At 36.0% G+C, this 18,303-nt stretch overlaps 1 protein-coding gene across 2 annotated transcripts in view; it reads left to right on the forward strand.

The window, feature by feature from the left end:
- Positions 1-18,303, forward strand: part of Hpse2 (heparanase 2 (inactive)) — a 924,256-nt gene that overhangs the window by 842,695 nt on the left and 63,258 nt on the right. The window lies entirely within an intron of this gene.

Here is an 18,303-nt window from a genome sequence, read left to right on the forward strand (position 1 = left end):
TCTTTTTTGTTGTTGTTGTCAAACGAATTTCAAAGCAGAGAATAAAGTTTAAATGCGCTTATTCCATTATCTGTGACCTGATGTTCTCTTCACATTTTTTAAACTAAAATGTGTAAAATTTCATATGTGTTCATTGTAGAAAATATGGAAAATAAATAGAAATACATACATGATCAGTTAAGAACAATAAAATGTGGGCTTATTTGCTAAAGGCAAGGGCAGAAAAGACTTTTCTATAAGTACAAGAGAAGAGGTGTTAATGGAGAAAAGAATCCCTTAGAGAACTGGACTGTGCCAAAATATACAGCACTCAAAGGGGAGTTTAGTGAGAAAAGTCCACAGGACAAGCTGAGTGTGCAAACATAAAGAGCCCTCAGAGGGGAGATCTGGCCAGGCAAACACATACAGGGCCCTGCAGGAAAGCACAGACTACACAAAAGACATAAAGTGCACACTGCACTATGCTCAGTGGGGAGGCATAAAGAAGGTAAAATCCCAGTCATTAGAGGCACTGGAATTCTTATTAAGTTACATTCAGATCCCTGGAACTACTGCCGAATCATTCTCCATTAAAGATTCATTTAGTGTTTTGCTAAACGGCTCAAGAGGAAGAGTATAACTTCCCCAGGGAAAATTTTAGAGCCTTTAGGACTCTATTTTCTATTAAGCAAATAAAACAAAGTTATTGTACAGATACTGAAAAATTCAGGATTCAGAAATACTGGGCTGGAGCAATAGCCTTCTCTCAGCTATGAAGAAACTAAGCAAGACAGAAAACATGACACACACAAGCCTGAACCAAAATGAACACCCAGATCTCTGAATTCTTAGGCCAGTGTGCTTTCCTTCACAACTGACAGACTTCCCTGTTAATCTGAGAGAAGTCAAAATTGCTAAGGTTTTTAGTTATTCAACTTAATTTTTTGAACTACCACTTAACTTTATGATACTTGTATCTTTATAAACACTCTTTGTTTTGCATATAATCATATGTTTCATAAACGTTCTGCTTTAGTTAATTTTCTTATTGCTGAGACAATATACCCAATGCCCAAAGCTAAGGGAGGAAAGACTTATTTAGCTCATAGTTTGTAAAGGTTTCAGTCCATAATCAGCTGGTTCCCAGATAGCGTGGTTTTGCAGAAGAGAACAGTTCTTGGTAGACAGAAGACAGCAAAATCAACAACCCACCTTAACATTATCTTTCTGCCCACTTTATACTCTATCTTGGCCTTCAGGCTGAGGGTGATGCCAAACCAGTCATACATCCTTAATCCCAGTGTAAAACACTCTGGATTCAATCATCTCTGAAAAAGCTCTAAGACTGAATGAGGCTTTTGGGGGACACCTAGACACAAACCATAACATAGGCTTCTTTGTCTAGGTGATGCAAGGAGTCAGTTGTGATCTCTGGCTACGAAACTTAATTTTGCTGTTTTTGTTTTGAAACAGGGTCTCATTATGTAGTTCAGGCTGACCTCAAACTTACTATGTAGCCCAAGTTGGTGTCAAACTCTCTGCTGTCTTCCTGCCTCAGCATCTCAATGCTGGGATTACAGGTATACACCAACACAACCAGATAAAACTTAAAAATTTTATGGAGAATTAAATATTGAAATACTATTATTAAAATGTTATAATACTTACAAATAAGTACTCAAAACACAATATAGTAACTACAGACTCAACAACACAATTGTCCTACAGGACAATAAAGAAAGAAAATTGTTTTCAAGGGAAGACTAAAAGACTTCATAAAGGAGGTGCTATTAGGTCAGGCATGGATGAATGAGTGAGATTTCAATGGGCAAAGAGTATAGAAGAAAATTCCAGGCTTAGGTAAACACTAGGAGAAAAATTAAGAGAGCTTGAGTACGTGGGGAATCTGGATGCTGGTGAATAGCCTGAACTGATTAGAAACCTACAGAGAGGAGCTAGGAAGCCAAGAAAGGTAAGTTTAGAGGACAGGAAGAATCTGCATCTTGGGCACAGCAAATTCCTCTTGAGATTATAGAAAAAAAAGCAGTATGGGACTAAAATGCCATATGTTGCCTTAGTTATCATTACAGTCTCATAGCCCCATCTAATTACCCCTGAGTACTCACATAAAGTACCTTTGAGTCCTTGGTGAGTTTTGTGGAAGAGAAAGTAATCAGTGAACCAGACCAAGATGGCAGACTGTATACAACAGGAAGAAACAGGGGCTAGAAGACCAACCTGACAAAGACACTTTAGCTGTGCAGCTACAGAAAGGTAGTCCCAGTATGGATGAAAAGCAACTCCCACCCAGCATGGGAAAAGTCCTAGAGAAAAAAAGAAAAAACAAAATAGCAATCACTGGGTGTCAGGAATTACGTTTCTCATTCCAATTGTGACACTAAAGATTCTTTAATGATCTGTGGCCCTGAAAAAGAGGGGAGGCTAATGATTCCATGTGATCTGAGGATCCAGGATGTGATTAGTGAGATTAGGTCATAAACCATGTGATGTCAGAGCCAGAAGTGATAGAGAGAAGGCTGTTAGAAAATTCAGCTGTAATAGACTGTAATAGAAAGATTTCCTTGAACATTGCCAAAGATGTCACCTACATTCTGTGTATGCTTAGTAAGGTGAGCCCTTTAGTTCAATTATGATGCATGTCTGAACATTTTTTGTCTCTGGAGATCCTGGGATATTGAAGATACATGTAATAGGCTCACAAAGTCCTACATATAATCAGGGAAAGGAATAGAGCTTGCTTAACAGGTAGAAAGAACACAATGCAAACAGATAGTTCAGAAAGAATCTGCAACTACTGCAATTACAAGTTAATGATTAATGTGTGTGAACATTTGTTCTCTGTTCTCGTATAATTTTACAGGAAACATTCTCACCCTATTTTAAGTATTTCCAGGAGTGCCTGAATATGTTTTCTTGAAGAAGTTCATGTTATTAACTACCTGGAGAATTAAAATGACGGATGCTTTTTTTGAATCAAGTATATTAGTAACCCAAAACAAGTATGCACTTATGTACATCGAATTAGCTAAGAGATGGGAACAGCAAGGAGGCTAATTGCAAAATATCAGAAATCCCAAAAATAATTTTTGAGCTGCTTTGGAGGTCAATTTAATCCAAGAAATTTTTATTTAGTTCCATCTTCAGACAGATGCATTTATGTAGTCTCAGAGATACAAAAAAGGAGAGTTGAGGACTTCTTGACTTAGGGACCTTGTAGTCAAAAAGTTGATGGACAACTCTAATAGAGGGCAGACCAAAATAAACATTAAAGGAGAGGCTCATACAGGGTGTCCTGGAGGTTCAAAGAAGAGAGACCACACTTCTCAGATGTCTCATCAAATCCATCAAATCTAAGACGCTGTCAATTTAAAGATACACCACTGTTTCCTATGCCACTACAAAAAGAACTCTGATAATTAAATTATGACATGTTTTTGATGGTAAGAGGCATCCCTCTTTCACGGATGTTAAAAATTGGGGTAGAAGTTATTGTAGAGTTGATGAAACATGGTAATTGAAGAATTTTGATAGGTTGAAATGAGAGAAAAAGTCCACAAAGTAGGGCTCCTTCTGTTTTTTATATATTACATTTATTCTTTGATCACTTATTTCTGTGACTTCAAACACTCCCTCTAGGATCATAACTCACAAGATTTCATCTCCTGCCAGAACTTCTACCCTAAATTACAGACCTTTATATCTGACTTTGTTTCACTCATCTCATTAACTCCTAGGTAGTACCTATCACATTCTGTGTACCAGACATATTTCTAAGGGTTTTATATTAAGTGCCATTAAAACCCAATGTGTGATATTATTGTTGTTGCTATCCCCATTATACAAAGAAACTTGTTATTTTGTTCAATGTTACACATCTTGTGAGTGGCAAAACAACTTACTAGCTCCCGTTTTCCCTTAAATGTTCTGAAGTATCTAAAAATCTACATATCCCCAAAACTAAATCCACTCTGCCCCGTAAGCATTCTTCTCCTCAGGTTTCATAACACCACCATCCTCACAGTCACTCAAGTCAGGTCCCTTTTCCCTATTCACCACGTCTAAACTGCATTTGTCAGTCATTTCTTTTTCTTTTCCCATAATCTTTGCCGTTTCAATATTTGACAAATTCATGTGGTTATTAAAACTTAATAGAGAAAATTTCAAAGTCTTTTTCCAGAGTTTCTGTTCAGTGATTATAGAATCTATAAGTACATACTTTACTTACCTTAGATGATGTTTATGTCCAGTCAAGTTTGGGATATAATGCTGTACCTGTTAAGGTTCTTTGGTTGCAAGCCAACAGAAGTCAACTCTGGCTAATAAGTGGTAAAGGCTGAGTTTTGAAAAACATGACTAGCACTCAGACTTTTTTTTAAAGTTAAGCACCTAGGAAAGGGTTGGAACCTGGGTATCTGGCGACCCAGGCAGCAGACACTAGTAAGCATCAGAGGCCAATAGAGATGAATCAGCTCTAATCTTTGTGTCACTCATTTCAAATCTCAGATTCCAGAAATGTTAACTGGTTTAATGTGGCTTACATTCCCACTCTTTTGTGGAAGAGAATATATTTGTACTGACAGTCTCAACAGAATCACAACCCTTGAGAAACAGATACTGTACCAAAAGGAAAATCAAGATGCTATTCCCAGATGAAACGGGACTGATGTTGAACAGGCAAAACCAGCAGAAGCTCAGTACAAAAAACCTAAATGCAGACTCTAAATCTTCATTCCAGAGTGCTAGAGTTTATAGAAATGAATCCCTCTCTAATCTCCCTTTGTTTCTGCACTATCAGTGTGATCTTCCTAAAAATACATTTGATTGCTTTACTTTCCTAATTAAACTTGTGATCCACCCCCCCATTTTGAAAGATAAAATTAAGCTTCCTAACAAGCTCATACAGTCTGAAGTGAACTGATCCCTGCACACTTCAATGTCATCTTTCCCACTTATATGTCAGTCACTAAACCATAGCCATCTCTCAGTATCCAGGATACAACTGGAATCAAAACAAACTAGTCCCTGGACTCATGAATTCTATATTTGGGGAACAATATAACAAATTATCACAGAGAAAAATGTATAGTTATCAATTACTTTAAGTGCTTTAAAATAAATTTAACCACTATCATGAGAAAGCATTAATATGGATGGGAGGATATGAAGGGCTTCCCTGAGAAAGTGACATTTCAGCTGAAGAAGTTAGCTGGACCTGGAAAACACAGGAAATTTCCAATAGTAGTAAAACAGACTGGAAAGTGGCATTTCAAAGGAATGAAAAGACCATGACTGGAATTTACAGTGAGAGGGAATGGTATGAGAAGAGTTTGCCCCAACAGGCATAAATAAATCAAATAAGACATTTTTATTTGGAAGGAAAATTTGGACAAGTTGATTTTTAAGCACAGAAAAAAATACAAGTGTCAATAACCTTTGCTCAGCTGGAAGTACTAGAGTGTAGTTTTCATGAGCTATCAAGCCAAGAATATTTATTTGGGAGTCAAGCACAGCTAAACTGCCAAGGTAAATGATAGCACTGAGGAACAGATCAGTCAGAAGCAACTTGAACATAATTTGAGAAAAGATCACAAATAAGATGGGGACAAAGAAGGGGAGGGAAGACAGAGGAGAGGAGAGGAAAGGAAAGGAGAAAGGAGAGGAAAGAAGAGGGGAGGCCAGGGCAGGGCAGAGGGGATATCAGTCTAAGACACAGGAAGAAAATCTTAACCGTTGAGGGTTGAAAAAAGTCTCAAGAAGGAGAAAATTATTGGTCCGTTTCTAATAATAAGTGCAATTGCATTAGCAATTTGCACTTAATATTAATTAAAGTCAAAAGTAGAAACAGATGATCAAGAAAAGATTTCATATCTGGTAGTGAGAAGCTCCCTGGAGATGCAAAAGAACGCTTGCACCTAAAGTAGGTGGGTGATTTCAAGAGCAGGCAAGGATTGTAGATATTTTTTCAAGAATTTTATCAGTTCTACCAGGAAGAACCACAGTACTATAACATAAATGAGGAAACAGATTTTGAAAATTGAATTTTGAAGTAAATCAAGAATATACTTAATGAAATGAGACAAGATATGTTACAGGTCTTTAGGGAAACCAATTTCTGAAGGAAGCCAGAGCAGAGGAAAGGAGGTTCTTAGTAAGTATGATACTTCTCTTCGTTCTCAAGAGTGGAAGGATAATAATAATATGGTAATAATCATCATTATGCTAACTATTGAGACATACCCTCAATAGTTTAAAAATATTTAATCTTATTACTAACTCTATAAGGTAAGTACTATTTTTCTCATTTTGTAGAAGAAAAACTGAGCCTATGAGTTTTCAACAACTTTCCAGGCTCTCAGAGTCAATAACTAGTATATCAGCAAGTTTAATTCCAGGGAATTGGATTTCAGAATCTCAGCTCTCAATCAATGTACTTTATTTTTTTTTTTTTATTTAAGAGGAAAAAGAGAAAAACACAAAACAAACCAAAGCGGCGTAAGGGTACATGCAATACAGAACTACAAAACAAAACAAAACAAAACGAAACAAAAAACCATAACAGTAAGAAATTACCTGCTAGTAGATTACACACTATTTTCTTGAAAATAGTTCCTCAAATCACAGTATCAAAGAGCACAAGGTGGACATTCAAACAGGGAGACTGCAAACAGCTGTGTTCAATGTTCCAAAAACATTGATAAAGTCAGCTATTTAACACCCCCAAACACACTTGCTGTTATATCCGTTAGAGCTCTTTTTCTTTTTTTTTTTCCCTCTCTTTTTTACAACAAAATTTACACATCTTGGATTTTATTACTCCTTAGTGCTTATTACTTTCTTTGGGGGGGGGGGGAAGAATACAGTCAAATATGGCAAAACAAAGCTGTCAGTCAATACCAAGGATAGACATAGCACATGGTGTAGAACAGAGTACAAGTTTATCAACAATGGTTATCAACGTTGTCCCTTGTTTCCTTAAAAAGAATTGTCTATCTTATTAGATATTATAAAGTTGGACAAAACAGTAGAGAACAAGACCAATAAAACTTAGGCATTGTAAACATTGTACTTTAATGATAAGGATTTCAAGAGTTCTAGAATTGGAAGTTATGATAGTCACAACACTTAGACTAAGAATGAAAACAGAATTTTTTAAAATTTTATTTAAAAGGAAAAAGAGAAAAAACAAAACAAAACAAAGCGGTGCAAGGGTACAAGTAATACAGAACTAAAAAAAAACAAAACAAACAAAAAAAAAAACAGTAAGAAATCACCAGTTAATAGATTACACATTATCGTCTTAGAGATAGTTGCTCAAGTCACAGTATCAAAGCATACAAAGTGAACATTCAAACAGAGAGACTGCAAACAGTTGTCTTTAATGATCCAACCAAAAACATTAATATGGTCATCTGTTTAACACCCCTAAACACACTTGCAGTTGTATCCTTTAGAGCACTTTTTTCCCCTCTCTTTTTTACAACAAAATTTACACATTTTGGGTTTTATTACTCCTTAGTTCTTACTACTTTTTTTTGGAAGAGAATAAAGTCAAATATGACAAAACAAAGCTGTCAGTCAAAACCAAGGACAGACATAGTACGTGATGTAAGAACAGAGTACAAGGTATGAAAATAGAATTTAAGAGTGTCTGTTACAAGTGGGCAAAAGAAGAGGGCTATGTGGAAGCAGCAATGACTTGGGAATCTACTGTGTGAAAAATTCAATAGGAAGCTAATAAAAGATTAATCAAATGATTGATCCTGTGCTTTCTTACCTGCCACAGTAAGAGAAATACAGGTCTCATAGTAAGATTGTGCTTATTTTTCTTAAACTTCTCAATATGGATCCAAATGCTGAAGTACTTAGATGTAGAATTAAGGACAAGGGAAATGGACCTAACATATAGAGTTTTATAGAGTTTTCAAGTGACATTTCTACCATGATATTGCTATGTCACCATTAAAGAAGCTCTTTCTCTGCTTACCTGCAAAATAGTAAGTGTCCATCTCTGATTTTCTGAAATTATACACATAGATAGAGGTAAACGGAATTTGCCAACCTACTATTGACAGTAAACTTCTTCTGTCTAGCACTTTCACTGCCATCAGAGAAGCAAGATTACAGTGGAAGTTTTATATAGGAGCTATTAGAACTGAGTGACATATCCTTTTTGTCTTCTGATTTAAATGTATAGCTGTTATTATATCAGTTATTTGTGGACATGTTTTGTCCCTTCATGAGACTGTCAGCTTTGGAAGACAAGAACTATATCTATATTTTCAATACCCAGGATATCTATATCTATATTTTCAATACCCAGGATAATACCCAGAATTTGCCCAACTTCTTAAAATTATGTGTAATTCAAATAATTCTTAATTTAAATGAATTTCTGTATGTGAAGAAGTCAGTTTCAATATCTTCACATTAGCTTTTTAAAGCAATTTGTGGAAACAATTGCAATGTATCAGTAAATATAATGCTTCTGTATAGTTTAGAATTTGATTTATGCAGCACATTTCAGAGGATCAAAGTTCAGCTTTTCAAAACTGAATTTTAATAATTAAGCCCTACTATGATAAGAATAACTTAATATTACAGCCCTTTAAAATTATAATCGAAAACTAGAAAACTATTTTCCCAACTACATGGAAAAATGTGGATTCTAAACAACCACACTAAATTGTTACATAAATATTCCATTTTTAAGTTATATGAAGGAAACTAATAAATAATTCCCTACCTAATGAGTCATTTGAGTCTCACATACACATTATTTCTTTAAAAATAACCGTTCCTCTTCCTTGCCTTGTACTTGAATCTCCTTTTTAATTTGATACAGTTTAAATTTTAGTCCTTAACCTCACACAACCTTGAATTTAATTATCTTGATATTTCCTCTTTGCATTCAGAATCCAATTATATCATGGTAGATGCATTTGAAATGGCTGTGCATTTGAAACTTGGTGTTTTCTAAATGGATTATAAACTTAAAGTTCTAAGGATTAGTTATTTTAGTTTACTTAATTTTTTCTTGCTGTTTAACTTTTCTTCTATCTTGTAAACTATATTTTTAGAGAACATATATTATCTTGTTTAAGTTACTTATGTGGTTTTGAAGAAGTTTTTTTTTTATAACTTTGGTTCATTACTTCAAGATCTTTGGAATTATATTCCTCTACTTATATAATCTTTTTTAAAAAAAATTCTTTTGCTTTGTTCATATGCTCTTGATTTTCTCAAAAATATGTTTAAGGCACCGTCGTAAATGGTTTTTGAGAAGGGCCAAGAATCCATTATTGCATTTGGTCTACAACATCTTTACAGTCCAGTGATAGTCAAGGTTATAAGCCCTTTACCACATAGGCCAACTTATGTCATATCCTTTACAGTAAACCTTATTCATGACTTTCTTCAAAATTCATACAAACATATATTTTTCTGTACTAGAGAAATTATACGAAAACATGTATGAATAAAAGCAACTTCAATCCCATTGCTAAAAAAGAAAAAAAAACAAGCATTATAGCTCATGCCTATAATTCCAGCACACTGATTTATGTAGCACATTTCAGAGTTCAGCTTTTCAACACTAGAAGGCTAAGGCAGAAAGATGTTAAGTTGCCCAGGATGGTACCCAGCCTGGGCAACTTAGTTACTGAGACCCTATCTCAAAATAAAATTTAAAAAAATTTTAAAAGGTGGCTGGGATTTAGCCCCGTGGCATAAATGCCTGCTTGACAAGCATGAGGTTGTGAGTTCAATCTCTGGTGCAAAAAAATAAAAAATTAAAAGGCCTGGGAATGGAGCCTGGTGTGAAAGCCCTGGGTTTAATCCTTAATATTTGGGGGGGGGGGATTTCAATGTATGTGTTCTACCATGATGGTACAGTCAAGAAACAAATTTATTCAACAAAAGTTATTGAATTCCTTCTATGTCCCTGACTTTCTTAGTTACTGAGGATATATAATGAGCAGAAAAGATTACTGTAGCTTTCATGGATTTTTCATAATTACAGACCAAAATAGATAATGAGCATACAAATCAAGACACAGAGTATGGTACACAGAGATACATACTAAGGATTTTAAAAGTCATGTAATGTTTTTGTGAAGTATTTGAGGGGAAAAAGTAAAATTTTGAATAGGATGACTTGGGAAGATATCTCTGAGAATACCTACTAGGCAACAGATTCAGTATGGAAAAAAGGAAGACACAGTTCCTCTTTTAAGGGAACTCACAGTTCAGTGTGGAAAGCAGATACTTAAAAAGCAATTACCATATAGTAAGTGTCTTAAAAAGAAGAGAGTCCAGTACAGCAAGTATTACAAGAAGTGTTAACCCAAGCCTTAGGGAAAATGCTGAAGAGTGACATTTAAAGTACAATCTAACAGATGATAAGTTAACAAAGCGAAAAAAGGACATCATTTCATATGAAGTAATAGAGTCATCTCAAGAAGCTCAGTCAAAGGTATAGCATCAAAAATGTTCAGGAATCCCTTAAAGCCTCTCTTTTTAAATGGCACATTTTACATATGGGAAATCAAGCACTAGCAAAAGCAAGTAATGGCTGAATAGAGGAGGAATTACAACTGAGACACTTAGAGAAAAATGAGTCATTGACCAAAGGGGAGGAACATACAAACAATCATGCAAATAATCATTTTGAAAGAAGAGACTTGTAGGAACAAAGCATATGCATAAGAGTTTAAAAGAGAGGAAGCAACCCATTAGGGTTGGTCTACAAGACATCTATCTGTGCTCATCACAAGAACAGTCATTTTGAGAAGTCTCCAAATAGATAAACTTGGGTTATATGAGTCCTTCACCTTATCATTTCTCTGTCCAAACACCGAGAAGGCATGATACTTTATACAGAAGATTCTAAAAACTCCACCAAAAGATGCCTGAGTTTAATAAACAAAATCAGTAGCTTAGTAAGATATATAATCCATACTCAAATATCAACACACAAATAAAAACTCACAGAGAGAGAAATTAGGGAAATAACATCTTTCACAATAGCATTAAGAAAAATGAAATACTTAGAAATCAATCTCAAAATAACTGGAAAAGAGTTATATAGAAAAGTATAGTACTCTGAAAAAGGTTATCAAGGTGAATATCAAAAAATGGAAAGATATCCCTGGTTCTTTGGTAGGTAGAATCAATATGTGAAAATGGCCATCCTTCTAAAACTTTATACAGATTTAATGCAATCCCAATCAAAACACCAGAAGCATATCTCACAGAACTGGAAGAAACATTCCTAAAATGCATATAGTCAGAAGAGACCTAGAATAGCAAAAGCAATTCTGATCAACAAAGCAGGGGGCTTCACAATCCTTGATTTGAAGTTACACTACTAAACTACAGTGATGTAAAGAGCATAGTACTGGAAAAAACTACAGACTCAATTGTTTTTCTTAAAGTTACAAGTTCTCATTGTTAATTTTGGAGAAAATGTCTGCCAAAACACTCAAATATGAATAATCACAGTTTACCAACATTTATTCAATAAAGAGTAATGTTCCGTGAAGAAACCAGCTAGTTTACAATTCAAACATCAACTCACCGCTTCCCAGGATAACAACTGTGCTTCAGAGTGCAATATAAGTGCCATGGGTACATTTTATTTTGTTGCGTGGGATAGTAAAGAGCTCTAGCCTTAAGCATCAAAATTAAAAGATAAAATTTTCCTTGCCACTTCATTCTCTTATGACACTGGTTTTATTGCTACTTTGAATGTGTGGCAGTGAAAAGTAGGACACTGGTGCAGTTGGATGGCAGCACCTCAGCCTAAACTCCTGCAGTTCACTCTACTGCTTTTCCACCATCAGCTCAAATGTCAACAGAGCAAACGAAGCAAATCGCCTCCTAGTGTTGCTGTGAGAGCAGTATTGAGTTTAAAGAACGTCTGAGATTTCTAGAGCAGTCATGGCAAACCTATGGCATGTGTGCTACAAGATGTTTGTTATCACTGAAAGCTCTGACAGGCTCACCAACCATTCCCACGGAGCTGTGGACCATCCTTTGAAGTGTGCTGAGTTAGTCTAGTTGATCTCTGACAGTTATTCTTGGCATCAGTAAATATATAAAGCTGAAATTGTTGGTTTCTATATAACATTTTTATTTATATTAGCATTTTTGATTGGCAATTGAACTACAGCTTTACCTTCTCTCACTGATGTTTTCATGTAGACATCTGATTCCTTACTGTGTCTCATTTGCTTCCTGAAAGTTATGAGTGGTATGATTTAATTAAACGTGACCTTCAGCCAAACCTTTTAGATTTCTTCTCTGCATTCTTAGTGTTATTTGTTTATTCCCACTTACTTCTGCTCACTTAAAATCTTTGCAATTGTGAAATTAAAAATATTATGACTTGTGTCTTGATGTCCCCCCAAACCTCATGCACCCACAAGTGGGGCTTTTTGGATGGCTGAATCTAGAATATGTGATACCAGGACTAGCAGTATGTAGTACTAAATTAGTCCACTGATTGGAATTACCATAGTTCTGGGTATGGATAAAGGGAAGGTCCCCGGTGGTGGTGGGTGCCACCATCCAAAATGTTTATAACCTGGATGGGATAAAAGGGAAAAGGAGGCCTGCTTTGCTGCTGCTTCTGCTGCTTGATACTTTTCCTGCCTCTTGCCTGTTGTACCATGAGCTGCTATGCATGAACTGCACCATGCCACCCTGCCGTGGAATCAGTCGACTATGGACTGAAACCTCTACAAACTGAGATGAAAAACCTTTCCTCCTTAACTTATGGGTGTTGAGTATTTTACCTCAGCAATGAAAAAAATAACCAAGACAAACTGCTTCTCCATGATAAAGTTAGATTGCTATTTTCAAAATAACATGACATGGAAATTTATAGGTTCTGAGAGCAGTCTCTTCATACCTTCCAATCAAACAAGGTGAATCCGGCAATAATCCTATCACCACATATTCTGACTTTACTAATCTGCATTGGGATCCTTCTGCTCAGTTTTTTTTTAAATTCCTTATGCAGTCAGGATTGAATACCCACTGATCCACACCAATTGAGGCCCATATAAGTGGTTTATTTGAAAAGATAATGTCACTGACAAGGCAGTCAGTTGTCTATCCAATGGCTTTTTCCCTCATAATGTCTTCTCTTAAAAATGAAGGAAAGATGTTGAAGAGTTCAAGGAGAAGGATGGAGACAAAACTAAGAAAGATGTGTCTAAAGGGTGGGAAAAAACAGAAATGAGTATGGAGGTTAAAAAACAGTAAAAGTGGAAATGTGCATAGGATAATTGCCCTAAAACTGAAAGAGGCAGATGTGTAAGAGAAAGAAGAAAAGAGGAGGACACAGAATAATGCAGAGAAAAAGAGGGCAGAATAAGTTAGGAATAAAGAAAGGAAATAGAGGATAAGAGGAGATGTGTAGGAAAATCACTGGAATAGGAAGTCACTTACATTTTTTCTATAATACATGTAAAATGTTAAAGAAAGAATTACATAAACAGTATTCTTACCATGGTTTTTAAGGAAAGGAAAGCATTATCGCTTGCAGTTACTAGACTGTTTGGAATTGTGAATTTGATTTATCAATAAAATGGTTTGGAAAAAATAAAATAAAATAGTTTGAAAAGGGAGAGCCAAAACAGATTTCAATCTCTTCACAACTCTCTTGAGTTTAATATTAAGCAGTGACCTATTGCTTTTTCTCTGAGTGGTACAATAATTCAGGAGACCGTATTCTGGTCCTGTTTGATGCAGCTATTAGATAGTCGTGTATGTCACTGGTCACTTATGGGCAACTGTGATAAGGTTCATGTGTGTACTTGACAATATGCATGGAGTCATCTTCTGTGGCCCTGCTGGTGTCATCATTGTCCCCACAGATCAATATGCTCATACCTCCATTCACTTGATCCAGCGAGAGCTTGCTCAAACTGTTCACTTTTCCATAAGATACACTATGTGGTTCTCTACAGATTGATGTATGTCTTATATCAAGAAACACTGACATTGAAGAAAACAAGACATCATAATAGCTAGTGCTGATTTAATATCATCTTGTTTTGAAGTCCCACCAAACTGTTGTTGTTTTGTCTCCATTGGTTTTATCATGTTGTATCTTACTGGATTGTATTATATGTGATAGTATAAACAAAAATTTTTATAGGCAAAGAGATAATATAGAAACCATTGTTCGTTTTTCCTTAGCTGGTTCTAAATACCCTGTAATACTTTCATCCTCTTGAATGGTTTCACACTGCCTTGATGTTTGATGCCATAGTATATGAAGTTATACTCAAATATTTCAAGGAAAGAGACACTATAATAACTACTAAGTCGGGTTATCTTGTGGTGAAGCATAAGTTGCTGAAATTGTTATGCTTTGACCTGTATTGTTATGTTGTTATGTCCTCTTTTATCTCAATCTCCCCCTTTTTTAAAAAAATTTTATTTATTTATTTTTATTTTTTAATTAAGGGAAAAAATTAAAAAAATAGCAGGATATATTATAGTAACTTCTTTGATTTCCTATTAACTTGATTTTAAGCCCTGTATTGCTCCCACCATCTTGTTTTGACTGATTTTACTCTGTTCTGTTCTGTTTGATAGTATCAAGTTTGAGAGTATAGGCAACTACTTTGAAGGCAGTAAGATTCACTATGACACCCATTCTGGTTTGACTATTATCTTCTTTTGAAGTCCTGTAATGTCTCCAATGCTTAGGTTTTATTGGTCTTATTCTGTACTGTTTTGTTCAATTTTATTATAACTAATGATATAGGCAATTCTTTTTAAGGTAGCAAGAGGCATTATGGTAACCATTGTTGATAACCTTGTATTCTGTTTTTACATCATGTACTATATCCATCCTTTGTTTTGACTGACTGCTTTGTTTTGTGATATTTGGTTTTATTCTCTTCCAAAAAAAAAAGTAATAAGAAGTTTGGGAATAATAAAAACCAAAATGTGTAAATGTTGTTGTAAAAAAGAGAGGAAAAAAAGTGCTGTAAAGGATACAACTGCAAGTATGTTTAGGTGTGTTAAGATAGATGACCATATTACTAAGTGTTTGTTGGATCACTGAACACAACTGTTTGTAGTCTCATTGTTTTTCCACTTTGTATGCTTTAATCCTGTAACTTGAACAACTATTTCTAAGATGACAACATGTAATCTATTAACTAGTGATTTCTTAGTTTTTTTTTAATTCTGTATTACTTGTACCCTTATGCTGCTTTTTTTCTCCTTTAAATAAAATTTTAAAAAAAGAAACACTGACAGAAAATCACAAGTTATCCTAAGTAGGAACTATGCCAGTTCTTTTCAAATTTGACTACACATTTGGAATAACCTAAGGACCTTCTAAAATGTCCAATCCCCAGCCAGCATTCAAGACCAATTAAATCACAATTTGGGGAGGATAGGACCCATTCATTACTGTTTTAAAGCCCTCCAGATGATTCCAGTGTATAGCCAATATTGAGAAATACTGACCTTGGTCTTCTTAATGAGATATGCTGGGGACATTTCATAGACTAGGGAATAATCTGCCTTCTTTGCTCCCAGTTTCCCCAAGTAACTAATGTAAACTATTTCTAAATTTCTTCCCATAATAATTCTAGTACCCATAGGAAAATAAAATAAGCCCAAAGGGCGAGACTAATAGGTGCTTGGCTCCGAGGCATCATTCTTTCTTGGTTTTGTGCCTAAGTTTCTTGCCACTTTCCATTTCCCTATGCAAACTCTTTTCTACACTTCCTACAAATATCAGCATTCTACAAGGTTCTTTCCTATGCCTACTCCCTTTCTTAATCTACATACGTCTCATACAAATTTCGAAATATCATCTATTTTTGTTCAATTGCAAAAACTTGTATTTTGCTCATTTTTTCTAATTTTTTTCCTACTGCACATATCTTACCAGGTGCTTCACAGCATATTTAAACGTAAGCTCAACACCTCCATTCCTTTACCCCCTCCATTCCCTTGCCTTTAGTTTTAATCTTGTCTCTTATCCATGTCTAAAGAAAAGACACCACCATCCATCCAATTGTTTGATTTTAACACATCCCTTCACCTCACACCCTACCTGACCTTAAGTTGTTTCTGTCTTTCTGCCATGCCTCTTTCCAATCTATTTTCTCTACTGCAGTCAAATTGATTTTCTAAAACACAGTGCTTTTTAGCACCTGATTAAAACTCTGAATTAATTGTCTCTAGAATAAAATTCAGAATGCATAAAATGTTCCACAGGGACCCACATGATTTGACCTTTACCCATATCTCTTGCCATCCTTCTTGCACTCTATTCTTTAACCAAACATGCATTTATTCTAATGAATTTATTCTAGTCTTTTGAATGTGGTTTATTTCTTATCTCTGAGTAAACTCTACTGTGATAACTGCTACAATCTTAGTGCCTAGTACAGAATTAGCATTTTGCAGCATTTTTGTGCATGTTGAGAGTGAATGCATTTTCAGCCACATAGAATCTTAGATGTTCTCCTCCCCATTAATGGGCAAATTGCCTAGTACTGGTCTGTATATTCAGAGCTATAATTGTTTCGTTGCTTTACCTGAATCTGATCTCTGATTTTTTTTTTCTTTTTGGCCTGGAAGAGCTCTGGATCCCTATCCTAAACTTTACTTTCTAATGCTTCTTCACCCACCGTGACCTTCCCCCTTTTTCCTATCTGGTTTTCTGATTCACCTCTATTTAACTCTGCCTTAATAGCTTAATGGGAAAAGTCTTCATTACTGTCTATTCACATAAGAAACATTATCTCTCACCAGTATCACCTCAGTAATTTTTACCTGACTTGCTTCTTGAGCAATTTGTTTTTTCCAAAATTTACTACCAGGCATGGTGACACACACCTTTAATCTCAGGATTTAGGAGGCTGTTGTCCTTTTCTTTTGAGACCCGAAAGCTAAAATCAATGAATGCAAAATGCCCAGATATCTCAGATAGAGATTAGAAAATCCATGAAGAACTTTGTAAAGGGTAGCTCCAAACCAGTTCTGTGCCCAAACCAATTCCCTGTCTACATGTGAGATAGGGCTCCAACGAGAGAGAAAAGTGTTCCTTTCCATAGAGAGATGTGTCAACCTAATTTAGGAATATGAAGAAAGTGCTTGATTTCCACATCAGAACCAGTGGTAGTTCTTGGCTTCAGGAGGACTATAAGCATACTTCTTGGGAGGACATGACCTGTTTCCCCTCAAGTCTGTCAACCACAGTGCAACATATAGATTTTGCCTGGAAAGTACTAATGAAAAGGTAGATTGGAACTGCTTTTAATAATTGAATGATGCCCAGCAACCTCAGACAGCTGGGGAGTGTCAATGCATCTCACAGGGCCTACGAAGGTCTACCAAGTATACTCCACCCAGCTGGGGAGACTTGGTGCACCTCAAAGGACCTGGTAAAACCCCACCCAGTGACCCCAACTGGTCTCAGAGCATTGATACGCTGTGAGGGGCCAGAAAGTCCCCACTCAGTGGCTTCATCCAGCCAGGGAGCATTTGTGTGCTCACAGTACCTGGTGAAGCCCTTCCCAGTGACTCCAACCAGCCTCAGAGCTTCGATACTCTGCACAGAGCCATTAAGATCTCAAGAGTCCCAAGTAGCCAGGAAGTGTCAGTGCTCACTGTGAGGCCTGCTGAATGTCTAATCAGTCAGGGAGCCTCGTGTACCACACAGCACCTGGGAAGGGCCTATCTAAAGTCCCTAATTCAGCTTGGGAGACACTCTCACAAAAACAGCCATTGCCTACTCAGGTAGTAACTGGGACTTCGCATTTAGCTGCCCTGGGGAAATACAGGAAAATGACAAAAGGAGAAGGAAAAATGCAATCTCAAACCTGCAGCCCATCCCAAACAAGTCCAGGAGACATGGACATAGAAGAAAGTGTAAGCCATACAACTGAAATTTCTGAAATGAAAGCAACTGAAGCAAAGAAACAACTCCATGAAGCTGTAAAAGGACTCAGATCAGAAATAAACTCCCAGGTTAAACAAGAAGTGATAAATGTAATGAATACTTTTAAAGACATAGTTTAAGGCTTGAGCAGGCCATCAAGAAATCAACAGATAACAAATGTTGACAAGGCTGTGGGGGGAAAAGGAATACTTCTCCATTGTTGGTAGGAGTACAGACTGGTACATGGTGGAAATCAATATGGAGACTCCTCAAAAAACTAGGATTGGAAGCTCCATTCAGTCCAGCTATTCTTCTCCTGGGTATTTTCCCAGAAAAATTGAAAAGCTCATGCCACAGTAATATATGTGCACCCATGTTTAAAG

The sequence above is a fragment of the Cavia porcellus genome, unplaced genomic scaffold (assembly GCF_034190915.1).
Source record: "Cavia porcellus strain 051 isolate PalLab524CR breed Dunkin Hartley unplaced genomic scaffold, mCavPor4.1 scaffold_2, whole genome shotgun sequence".
In the NCBI taxonomy this organism is placed as follows: domain Eukaryota; kingdom Metazoa; phylum Chordata; class Mammalia; order Rodentia; family Caviidae; genus Cavia; species Cavia porcellus.